Source organism: Notechis scutatus, chromosome 3 (assembly GCF_049901735.1).
Source record: "Notechis scutatus isolate UNSWTSFEM ecotype Mainland chromosome 3, rNotScu1.2, whole genome shotgun sequence".
Classification (NCBI taxonomy): domain Eukaryota; kingdom Metazoa; phylum Chordata; class Lepidosauria; order Squamata; family Elapidae; genus Notechis; species Notechis scutatus.
Window position 1 is genome coordinate 47,220,489 of NC_142011.1, and position 13,238 is coordinate 47,233,726.

The 13,238-nt window shown below is 35.3% G+C and overlaps 1 protein-coding gene across 3 annotated transcripts in view; it reads left to right on the forward strand.

Annotated features, from left to right (window-relative positions):
- The window catches only part of PIK3C2B (phosphatidylinositol-4-phosphate 3-kinase catalytic subunit type 2 beta), a 100,024-nt gene that overhangs the window by 8,046 nt on the left and 78,740 nt on the right, over window positions 1-13,238 (forward strand). For 2 of the 3 annotated variants that reach the window (XM_026676848.2, XM_087959704.1), the window contains exon 2: window positions 1,237-1,350. The exons of the other annotated variant lie outside the window; for it this stretch is intronic. The gene's annotated coding sequence lies outside the window, so the exon portion shown is untranslated. The remainder of the gene's footprint in view (window positions 1-1,236; window positions 1,351-13,238) is intronic. 3 annotated transcript variants of the gene reach the window in all.

Below are 13,238 nucleotides of genomic sequence, written 5' to 3' on the forward strand. Positions count from 1 at the left end.
GGCAACAGGCCTAGATTCACAGTCGATCAAAAAGCTTATCAAAGGACAGAATTCAGTACGTTTGGGAGCCTGAGGTGTCTTTTTATGCTTCTGAAATAGACTGTTCATGTATGTATTTTAAAAAAGAATTTATGTAACAAATTTTAAACAGCTCCCATAGTGGTGAATGGGCCACAGTATGGCTCTTCTGATGTCTGAAAGACCCCAAAATAAAATACTTAAAAAAAAAAAACAAGATCTCAATCACTGCATAAAACATGGTGCAGCAACAGAGGAAATACGTTCTCATTCCCATCAGCCATTATGCACTACTGAATTATTCTGATTCCATTTCTCCTAGCTAATTTTCCCTGCGTCAATGTCTTTCTGAAAATTCTATCCTCTGTAGGAAATATTTAGGGGTTCTATTAGAAAAGCCTTATAACACACAGTATGTTCATATGTTACAATTATGCTCTAATCTGATTTAGTTCAATTTTTGCTTAACAGTTGTATAAACATAGCTATAAATTATAGTGTATTATTTTGGCTAATTTAATAAATTGTGATTAAGCAATCTATTACTTAAGATGATAAAGATACCAAAATGTCAGATTTATGTCTCTGAATTGCTGCTATCTCTTCAATATGTTTAGATATAACTCATGATGAAGGGACATATCTTGATTAATTGCAGTAGTTAGACTGAATGTTTTCCAATATATTCCTTAATAATATGAAGCTGTTGCTTTAGTTTACGTCCTGTTATAAGTCAAATAGGACTTTTGATCATCTTCCAAGTGTTGTATAAGCATCTTCATTCATTTGGTCATTATGATTTTTCTAGCCTAATAACTGATGCTTCTGAGCCCAGAAAAGCTTAACCAGGTGTTGCTATTTGCTAAAACAACATACAATTCAGAATCCCCCAAAAGGGAATGGCTTCCAACTAGGTGGTAGTAGCATTTTGTTAAACTTGACTGATTTGGGAAAATCAAGCAAAGTCAGACTTGGGTGGTTCTTGAATGAGAGCTCATCAGGAAATCCCAGGGTTTTAAACTAGATTAAAAAGAAAAAAGAAAACACCACCAGAAGACCATACAAATCTGTCCATTAATTATTGAGGCCTGAGTCCAACTTGAAAGGAACTTTATCTCTAATTGTTATGAACTTGTATTTCAACCAGAAGAATATTGTTATACACAAAATTATTCCTTATACCTTTAGCAATTATTAATTTAAATATTTGTTTCCCAGATTCTTATGAGATTCTTTACACTGGCTTTCAGCAAGAAGTGGAGGATCATTACCAGTCCTAAATAGCACGTAGCATTGCTATTGCTCCTGATGTCATACTCGCTAAAATAAAAGGTAATTATCACTGACCGTTGTAGTTCTGAAAATGACTAGAATATGGTGTGCTCTATGAATTATACTTTATTAAAACATACATTCCAATAGCTTTTCAATAATAGGTTAAAATGTACAAGATGACTTACGTAGACAAGCAATATAATGTATGAATCTTCTAGGAACTGAGGATGTTGTCTGTTATAAAGTCAGAAATGGTCCATTTACTTCTGTGTGGCCTACACTAGCTCTGACTTTCAGAGGAAATTGTTTTTCAGACCTACCAGACATACAGTGCCTTGAATATGCTTTTCCAAGTAAAACATGTGCTCTGTCTTTGAATTATATCCCCCATCCCATGAAATACTGTTTTGCTAATAAGATTAATATTCACACTTATTCAGAAACTGCACCATAATATCTTTTCACATGCTTTTTGGAGATGGAACCAAGATTGAGGTGTTAATGTGTGATGGATTTGTTAAGTGTGGAGTAAGCAGACCTCCCCAAGAGAATATAATAATTAAAAAGAGGAAGGCAAAACAGACTTCCCTTTGAATTTATTTCCTGGTCTATTCTAGTCTTGCTAGTGGGATTGATACCAGTCTTAAAATAACTTGAACTGGGGAGTTCTTAATCTTCTTATATGGGACCTCTCCATTGAGCTCAACTTTAGAAATGTATTTAGCGTAAGGGAAGCCCAACTTTAGGAATATAGAAAGATTTAGATTTAGATCTTTAGATCTTAGATCTTAATCTGTAAATTACCAAGATACCAAACTTAACAAGAGTTATGCCAATGCTAAAATGCAGGGAGTATACATGGATGGATTCTGATAGTGATTTTAATGAGAAATTCTTTTTTTAAACAAAAAAAACAACAACCGTAATAAGGCCAACTATCTAGATATCAAAAGGAAATACAGAGAAGATGAGAAAGCAATCATACAGAAATGATTGCAAATGAAAGCAATAAAATTGCCCTAACTAAATTAGTTACTTTTTATCTTCTTGAATAAAATGCAATATTAGGTTTTATCACATGTTCATGATATGATGGTTGGAGTGAGATTTTTGGAGCCTACTGCTTAAATATTAGTAGGCAGGTCCTTTTCATTCTTCTTTATCTTTGTTTCTTTTTCTCCTCTTTGAGTATTCCTTCCCATTCCTCAATTAATAGAATTGTTAGCAATTGATGGAATTATCAGTTAAAATAATTATTGGATGGAGGAGAGAAAAGAGAAGTGAAAACCAACTTCTTCAGGAAGACTAATTACTGCTTTGACTAGTCAAAGAAAAGTTTCTACTCATGATGTCCTAGTTCTAGCAAGTAAATAATTATTTAGGAGCTAAATCCACTTCTTTAGAACACTTGATGGAATTAAAAGCAACAACAACAGAGGTTTTTACTAATTATTTAAAGGGAATTACCTGGGACAACTGAAATATATGTATTCTGATCTGTCTCAATAGGGTCAGTTTATCAGGTGCTTTAGAAAGCCTTCTTATATCATAATAAACCAAGATGATTAAAGTTTCTATCACTCCAATACATTTTGCTGCCTGAAACCAAGAACAGATGCTGCTCTGCTAGTCAAAGTTCATATTATTAAAGCCCACTTAACTTACTTTAATAGGAAAAGCAACAAATCCCACACAAATGTCCCTCCTGATGCTGGCTGTAATTTTGCCTGTTAGAATCAGTCTGAGCTATTTGATCTTGCCAAGATTAAGCAGATGATGGCTCACCACTTTTGAGAGATGTAGAGTTGCCAGTTCTATGGAATGCCTCCCATTGGATATTAGATTAGCTCTAACCCTAACCACAAATATAACCTATGTAATTTAACCTATAATTTAACCCATCACATACCATTTTATAGAAGTTTTCTATTTTTACGTAGTAGCAATGAAAGAAATATACGAAAACTTGGAACTGTTGTTGAAGCGTATCAACCACACCAAGTACAAATGGAATATCTGAGAGATCTACGAGTAGTGACTCTGCTGCTTGGAATACAACTTACAGTAGATATACCCAGTACTGTTGCTACATATGCAAATAGGACAATCGTATGTATGAGAAAAGAGTTACATTAAAAAGAAATGGCCAGTCTGAAAGAATTTGATTCCAAGAAGTAGAGTATGACACATGACCAGTGGTGGTATTCTACCGGTTCTGCCCGGTTCTGCAGAGCCGGTAGTAGCCATGAGCAGCAAAGACTGAACTGGTTCTCTCCACCACTCTGCTGTTGGGCCCACCCGTCTGCCGGGACTCCCATACTCACCTTTATCCACTGAATTTGAAGCGCAGCTGCTTTGTGCGGCATAGAAGAGTGCCGCGGGGCAGCTGCTGAAGCGACCAGGATCATGCAGGCTTGCAGGAGGTGAATTAGAACGCCTCTGTGCCTGTGCAAAGTATGCATTTGGCACGCACATGCACCCAAAGTGTGTGCATATGCACAAAGCGCGCCACCAAGCCACACCCACCGAACCGATGGTAAAAATATTTGAACCCCACCATTGCACATGACTCTCGTTGATCAAACCAGATCCACTACAGAGAATATCAGTGACAATAATCAAGCAATGCATTCTAAATAGAAATGTAGAGAATGGGAACATTTAAAAAGAGAAAACTGACTTATTATGGATATTTGAAGTAGAACAACAGGAAACAAAGCCAACTCTATTCTATCATCTGAGAGCAAATAATAGTTTTATATGACAGGAAGACAGGTTGCAGATGAATGTTAGGAAAAACTTTTTAGGAGTAAGAACATTTAAACAGTGGTTTTTAACTTGTTTTTCATTTCTTTACATAGGTGCCCAGTGATTTGTTTATGCAGTTAATATATTTTTAAAGAATTATATCATCTGTGCCCTGTATTTGTTCTTATTTTTCTTTGCTTGGTCAGAGTGGATCTTACTTAGTAAGTCTGTTTGTGAGGTTCCACATGGAGTAGCTCACCTGATTGGTGGCTTTTTCACTACCTCAGTGAAGGTATTTAGTTGTGCTGCTAGATAATTGTGCTTTTTGTACACTGTAGCTCTACTACAGTTGGTAGTTGGAGTAGTCCTTTTTTCTTTGAAGTTGAGGCATTTATTGGAATAAGCTGAAAACAGTTTGTAAGCAGTTCCTATAGAAGTACTGAGTCATGCGGTTTTATTATCTCTTGTTTTTACACTGGTACAGGCCTCTGCAAATAACAAAGTCCATCTTTATTTTGTTTTCCCTATGATTTTCAATAATATAGCAGTCCATACTAATAACTGAATTAATGTCCATATACCTTAGAAATATAGAAAACTAACCACAGAACTTACTTACTTACTTATTTATTTATTTATTTATTTAATTGGAGAGGGGTTATTTTCTCAAAACTTCTGACAAAAAATGCTGACTATCAACAACTATCAGTCTAGAAAGCTTATTTTTCTGCCGCCATGGCTGCTTGATGATTACTTGCTGAAATAGATTTAAATGGAATTATATACCATAAAGAATTCTAGTGAGCTAAAACAATTTAGGAATTCAACCCCGCCTCCCTTTTAGGACTTTCAAGAGATCATTCTCAGGTTTAGTATAAAAATAATACTGATTCACTTGCTATTAAATGATGCATTCCATTCTTTAAATATTGTTAATGACTGTTTTTATGAAAGAATTGAATTTGACTCATTTGAATCCAAATTGGCACTTGTGCCTGTCCATTCTATAAAATGTGTGCAGAAGTAGCAAGATTGCCATCAATAATTAAATCTTCAATTTAATAAAATCTGCTACCTTCCTATTCTTTGTATAAAGCAAATTTAATCTCCTGATTAAAGATGATCAAGGAATGAAAAAAGAGGAGTTAATAATGGGTTTCAAGAAGACTTAGAACAGAAGATACAAATTGTTCCTCTTTCCACAGGCCTGTGAATGATTGTATAGTTAATTTATTTGTAATGTATTTATATTTATAATTGCTAATAATTTATTTTATTGATACTTTGAAGCAGAGAGTGATAGTTGTAATTTAAACTGAGGAAAAGGGGAAAAATTAAACAGACTTTAAAAGCAAAATTTCCTTTTCAAACATCCAAAACAGAGATGAATACCGGACAGGATATCTTCTTATTGAAATCTCTTCCTGCTTCTCTGATAAACAAGGCTGTTGGTCTGTAAAATTAGAATAAGGCTGTCTCTAGAGATGGAAATAATCTTACAGGAGTTGTTACCTTAGAGAAGAGTCAGGAAAATAAGAGCTTTTGCTATAGCTGTTCTCCTCAGTCTTAATAGTGGTTAATAGTTCAGCTTATTTAAAAATAAAACCATTGGTTTTCATGATTTCCAATAGTATTTAGTATTTATTTGATTTGTCAATCACTTACAAGATAATAGGTATAAGTATAAACATAGTTATGAATACATGAAATGGATACATATAAGAAAAATAAAAAGAAGCAATAGGACAGAGACGGTAGGCACGTTGGTGCGCTTATGCACTCCCCCTACAGGCCTCTTAGAAAAGGGATGAGGTCAATAGTAGACAGTCTAAGGTTAAAGTTTTTGGGGTTTGGGGAAGAAACCACAGTCAAGTAGAGTATTCCAAACATTGACCACTCTGTTGCTGAAGTCGTATTTTCTGCAGTCAAGTTTGGTTCTGTTAACCTTGAGTTTGTATCTATTGTGTGTTCTTGTATTGTTATGTTTGAAGCTGAAGTATTCATTGACAGGTAGGACATTGCAATGTATGATTTTATCTACTATACTTAGATCGGGCCGAAGGTGGTGTAGTTCTAGGTTTTCTAGGTCTAAAGTTTCAAGTCTGGTGGCATAAGGTATTCTGCAATGAGTAGAGGAGCAGAGAACTGTTCTTGTGAAATATTTCTGGACTTTTTCAATTGTGTTAATATCAGATACATGATATGGGTTCTAGACTGATAGGTATTAGTTCCAACATGCCAGAAAACTCTGTTAATATTGCAGCCTTTTAAACTGCATCCCTTTGCAGATCCAGATGGCCCTGACCCTGTTAACCTTTTACAAGGCTCTTGAAAACTTTAGCTGTTCCCTCAGGCCCTGAGGCCTGAAGGCTAGGCGAGCTCTGCTGTTGATGTGGCTTTATGATTGGGAGGTATTGTTTGCCTTTTGTGTAGCTCAGGGTTGAAATGAGGGGTCCTTGGTGTTCTCTGAGCTTGGTTGTCTTCTTGCAGATGTTTCATTATCCAAACTAGGTAGCATCATCAGTGCTAGCAAGGAATGGGGTTTGCTCTCAAGTTATATTCTAGTGGCTTGCCTTGTTAGTTTTGGAGTTGGTGGGAGTGGTTTTGGAGCTTCTTTGGTTGAGATGTTTACTGTTGGTTGGCAGTTCCTTGATTGGGGTATTTTTTAGTTTTTTATTTTATTTATTTATTTGTTTGATTTGCCAATTGTTTACAAGATAATAAGTATAAATGTATACATAGTTGTGAATACATGAAATGGTTACATATAAGAAAAATAAAAGAATAAGAGAAACAATAGGACAGGGACGGTAGGCACGTTGGTGCGCTTATGCACGCCCCCTACAGACCTCTTAGGAAAGGGGTGAGGTCAATAGTAGACAGTCTAAGGTTAAAGTTTTTGGGGTTTGGGGAAGAAACTACAGAGTCGGGTAGAGTATTCCAGACATTGACCACTCTATTGCTGAAGTCGTATTTCCTGCAATCAAGTTTGGTGCGGTTTACTTTGAGTTTGTATCTATTGTGTGCTCTTGTGTTGTTATGGTTGAAGCTGAAGTATTCATTGACAGGTAGGACATTGCAATGTATGATTTTGTATACCATGCTTAAGTCAGACCGAAGACGGCGTAATTCAAGGTTTTCTAGTTCTAGAATTTCAAGTCTGGTGGCATAAGGTATTCTACAGCGAGTAGAGGAGTGGAGAACTCTTCTTGTGAAATATTTCTGGACTTTCTCAATTGTGCTAATATCAGATACGTAGTGTGGGTTCCAGACTGATGAACTGTATTCGAGTATTGGTCTAGCAATGTTTTGTATGCTCTGGTTAGTAGTGTTATATTACCAGAGAAAAAGCTACGTAGGATTAGGTTAACAACTCTTAATGCCTTTTTGGCTATGTAGTTGCAGTGTGCTCTAGCACTTAGATCATTAGAGGTGAGTATTCCAAGGTCCTTTACAGAGCTTGGGTCATCAACAAGATCTTGACTATTCAGCTTGTATTTTATTTTCTGATTTTTTTGCCAATATGTAAGACAGAGCATTTATTTGTTGAGATTTGAAGTTGCCATTTGTTTGACCATTCGGATACATAGTCAAGATCTTTTAGTAGGGTAGCAGTATTGTCTGTGGTATTGAACAGCTTTACATCATCAGCGAAGAGAACGCAATTGCTCTTAATATGATCACAGAGGTCGTTTATGTAGAGTATGAAGAGAGTTGGTCCTAGAACACTGCCTTGGGGAACACCACTATTGACAGGTACTGGATTTGATAGGACGCTCCCGATTTTGACCATTTGTTGTCTGTTTGACAGGAATGCTTCTATCCAGTTATTCAGTTGTCCAGAGATACCATAGGATTTTATTTTTAGGAGTAGTTTGTCGTGTACCACTGAATCAAAGGCTTTACAGAAGTCTATGTAGATTGCGTCTATTGTTTTGCCCTGGTCGAGTTGTGTCGTCCATATGTTTTTGCAGTGTAAGAGTTGCAGATTACAGGATAGTTTTTCCTGAAACCAAATTGTTTATTGGAGAGTAGGTTATTTGTCTCTAAGTGAAGGATGATGGATTGGTTAATAATTGATTCCATGACTTTACAGGTGACGCAGCATAAGGAGATTGGCCTGTAGTTTTCAACTAGGCTTGGGTCTCCCTTTTTGAAGATGGGGATGACTGTGGCTTGTGACCATAGGTTAGGCAAGGAGCTGGTTCTGAAAGATTTTTCAAAGATTATGCTTAGAGGTTTGGCTATGGCAGTGGATAGCTTTCTTAAGAAGTAGGCACATATTCCATCCGGTCCAATAGTTCTTGATTGTTGATCTAATGTTAATCTTGGTATTAATCTATGCTCATCTGTGTGTTGATTTCTGGTAGAGAGAGGTATTTTGGTCTTTTTGTTCCCTTTTTGGCTTGTCAATTGTTTCTTTTTCACTGTATGTAGAAGTTATTTATGTGTCTATTCATGGCTAATTTGTCAAAGTGCCAGGCTTCCAGGAATTCTCTAGCATTTTTGGATTTGACTTGGTCTGGAATGGTAACAGTTAACCTGTTAAGTTTGGTTAATACCTATATGTTGTGAAATTAAAAGAGTGTCTTTAATTTCACATCTTCGACCTACAAGTGGCTGTTCATGGATGTGTTCTGCTAGTCTTCTGCCTGTTTGTCTAACACAGTGGCTGTTGTAGTCTTTATACAATATGTTATAGATGATTCCTGTTTTTTCCTCTGGGCAAACTCCATTCCTTACTAGCACTACTGCACTATTGCCCTCTGAAACATCTGCAAGAATCAGCCAATTTCAAAGAGCTCCTAATTGGCCTTGTGTGTTATGTATTATTCTCTAAACTGTTGGTTTTAACTTTTTTATGCCACCAAGAGTCCTAGGTATAAAATAGGCAGTCATATTTGAATAAAAAGTTAAAAATATTTTTTTGTGTGTGGTATAAAGCAACAGATGTGAAAAGATATTACAAATGCAGTTATAGAACCTATAGTTTAATGAAACCAAACTGCGGTTATTTTCTTATTGTTCTATTGTACAGCACCCTATGAATAGACGATGAGGGTCACAGAAAGAGACTCTGTTCTTTCCACTGCCCTGGGGTCGCAGATTGCTCACCACAGGCTTAGAATGAATGGTTTTTTTTGAAAGAAAAAAACATTCATGGTAAATTTCTTTCTCCAATCTAAAATCATAAACGGGCCCTGCTCCATTTATCCTTCCAGCCTAATGTGGTCACTTAGGAATGGACCTTGTCATGAATATTTATTTATTTTTATATCATCTTTGTTATTTTTAACAAACACGTTTATTCCTCCTTTATTTTCCCCACACCAACAGTCCTGTGAAGTGTGAAGTGTTGGTTGGGCTGATGAACCCAAAGTCACCCATTCGGCTTTTATGCCTCAGGCGGGACTAGAACTCCAGTCTCTAGCTTGATGCCTTAACCACTAGACCAAACTGTCTGTAGATGTCTATTTTATGGCCATTTCACTGCCAGCAAATATATATTCATTCTATTGTGTTTTTTGATCTTTAACTGTATGTGGGCTACTATGGAGCTTTGTAATCATCATCTTACTTTTTAGTTTTTATTATTAACACTTGTTTATTTTTGAGTGTCTTTAGCTGTTTTTATATTGCAATTATGAAACATTTTGGATAGAATGATAGCTGATTGATTCGACTGAAAATGCCAAGGGTGGAATCTGAAATATTTTATCTGTATTGAACAATGGAACATTTTCTTCTTTCCTCTGCTCTCAATAACCAAGAAAATTCTACACTGTATAGTAATAGTTGTTTAAATCTAAGTCTCACATTTGATCCCTGTTCAAAATTTTGTGTCCTGTATTTTTATGATAGTAGTGCTGCTGATATAATCTATTTTATCTCAGCTGTAAGTTGGTACTGGCTCCTGTTTCATCCGCTGAAGCCTATTGCATCAGCCATTTAACTCAGTAAAAAGAATGAGGTTGATTCAGACATTCTGTAGGGAAGCTTTCCAACTCTTATGACCCTATGACTTCTAGATGTTGACTTCACATACCAAGCTAACCATGACTAGTTTTCATCATGGTTTATTAAAACACAAAATCCTTGATTTATATAGCACACTAAGCCATAAGCCATGATTTGTAAGCTACAATTTCTAGTTCATATAAATAACCCCTTAAGTCCAAGTCACATAAATCATACTATGGCTTGATTATACATAATAATGCACAATTATTCGTAAGGCATGAGCTTTAGTCATTCTGGTCTAGGTAGAACCAGCACCTTACTTTAGTTTGCTTTAATGTCCCAACTATAAAGATTTTAGAGGACATCGCAACACTTCTCTGGCTTTGCCATATTTTGTACATGTTTTAGCATTTGTTGCTGTCATTTCCCCTGCTGGTATATTTTGCCACTAATTCGTGAGCTGTTGTGTTACTGCCTAAGAACGGTGTAGCAGTGTTAACAGTGTTTTCTCTTAATCACAGCAAGTATGATTATTAATTAAGTGCCTACAGTGTAGACTGATGGAATATCCTGACAAGGCTAAGGAGTTTACACTTACAGTGACACCTGCATCCTGCAAAAGAAACTAGTTCTTTAAATTCTTGCCAGGCTTCCCATAAAGGGTTTTTAACACATGCTTTAACAACTTCATCTCATTTTCCATGACTATAAATTGAGCAACACTCACATATGTTTACATTTCCATATGTGCTTATTTATTTGCTATTTATTACAGTTTATCTAATCCCCTTCAAAAAGTTGAAAGTGCACACCTGTTCCCCACTTCCTTAATAAATAAATGAGTGTGTGTATACTGTGTGTGTGAGTGAGAATTTGTGTGAATTTGTGCGTGTGAATTTGTGTGCGTGATAGAGAGAAAGCAGAAAACAAAAAGAGAAACTGCTCTATGGTCTGACAATTTGTACCCTGTTCTTCTGGTTGCAACCATTATGCTACTACTATATCAATTACGAATAAGGGTGTTTCATACTTCCTTTATGCATGCTTAGAATATGTCTAGAATGAGCCTTCAGAATACTGATTTGAGACAACATGCTTTTGCTAGTCCTCAGCAGATCTGAAGTTTTACAAGAAAATTTTATTCCATTTTTATAGTATATAATTTTCTATTCCTTGAAATTACTGGAAAATGTAATACAGATAAAAAATAAATAGAATTGAACAACTTAAGAATTAAAAATTGAATTTTAGTCCAATATTTTCTAGCGTCCTCACAAGTCCACCACATATGGTAATATGAGCCAGGTATCTGATGACATTTTCAGCATTTTTCAGATTTATTCTTGAACATTCTTGCTATTCTTGTCGGGGGGAAATGCCACCTGTAAAACATCTTATACAGATTTTCTTTATATGCTGTTGACATTGTCATTTTATAATTTTGAGACCACAATTTTTGCCATTTCTCTAAATCAATCCCATATCCAAAATTCTTCCCCCAAACAATCATAGTTTCTTTAACTTGTTCTTCCTCTAGTTTAATTTCCAGTAAATAACCATATAATTTTTTAATCACTTTTTCATCAGTACCTGTCAAAATCTTATCTAAGTCAGTCAATTTGTCATAGAATCCCTGTTTTAGAATCTTTAACATACCTTGAGTGTATTTGCGCATATGAAAACCAATTCATCTTTATACCTTGTTCTTCTAGATTTTGCATCGTTTTAAGTTCACCCTTTTCATCCAATATTTCCCCATATCTAACTGTTTGTTCCTTCTTGTATGTTATAGGATAAGAAAAAGCTTCAATAGTTGATAACCAAACTGGAATTTTCAAATAACATTGTCTCTTAATTTTCTCCCAGTTTAACCATAAAGACTCCCGATATAATGCCTTCTAAAATAGCCCTGCGATTTAGTTCCCTTATACCACAGAAAAGCATGCCAGCCCAGTAATAAATCATGTCCTTCTAGTGTCAACAATCTAGTCTTTCTTAATGTTATCCATTCTTTAGCCCACATCAAATTTGCAGCTTGATAATACAACTCCCAATTAGGAAGGCCAAATCCTCCTCTAATTCTAGCATCTTGTAAAAGTTTTAATTTTATTCTCACTTTCTTGCCTTGCCATATATACTTCAACACAATTTTATTTAAGTCTTCAAAATAATCTTTGCCAAGCCTAATTGGTATTGTTTGGAACAAATATAAAATTCTGGGTAAAATATTCATCTTGATTGTTGAAATTCTGCCTATTAATGACAATTGTAGGTTTTCCCATTTCTTCAGATCAAGTGCTATCTGCTGTTTGAGTTTAATATAGTTATTCTCTTTCAATGTAGTACATCTTGACGTCAAATATATCCCCAAATACTTAACCTTATTCGTGACTTGAATTTTCAATAGGTCTGCCAGTTCTTCTCTTTGTCTTAATAACATGTTCTTTGTCAGAATCTTTGTTTTATCTTTATTTATTTTCAAACCAGCCATCTCACCATACGTCTCTATCTTTTCCAATAGTTTTAAAGCTGTCTCTAGAGGATCTTCCAGAATGAAAACCAAATCATCCGCAAAGGCTTATAGTTTAAATTCCTCCTTTTTGATTTTCATTCCTTTTATATTTTGGTCCTCTCTAATATTTCTATTCAACACTTCCAAAGTCAATACAAATAGCAAAGGTGATAATGGACATCATTGTCTTGTGCCTTTTCTTATGTTAATAGAGTCTGTAAGTTCTCCCTCTATCATTACTTTTGCAGTTTGCTTATAGTATATAGCTTCTATTGCTTGAATAAATTTTCTGGCAAAACCCATCTGTTCCAGTAGTAGTAACATAAATCTCCATTTCACATTATCAAATGCCTTTTGGGCATCGAGGAATATCAAAGCCATTTGTTTTTCAGGATGCGCCTCATAATATTCCAAAGTGTCCAGAATTACTCTCATATTGTCTTTGATTTGTCTCTTTGGCAGAAATCCATTCTGATCAGAATGAATAAAATTATTTAAGTATTTTTTAAGCCTTTCTGCCAAGATTGAAGCAAAGATTTTATAATCTGCATTCAATAAAGAAATAGGTCTATAGTTCTTGATTTGTACTGGATCGGCCCCTTCTTTTGGAATAAGTGTAATGTAAGCTTCTGACCATGTTTTAGGTATCTTCTTATTTGACATAACTTCATTCATGACTTCTAGCAATGGGATGCTCAACAATTCTTGTAGTGTTTTATAAAAT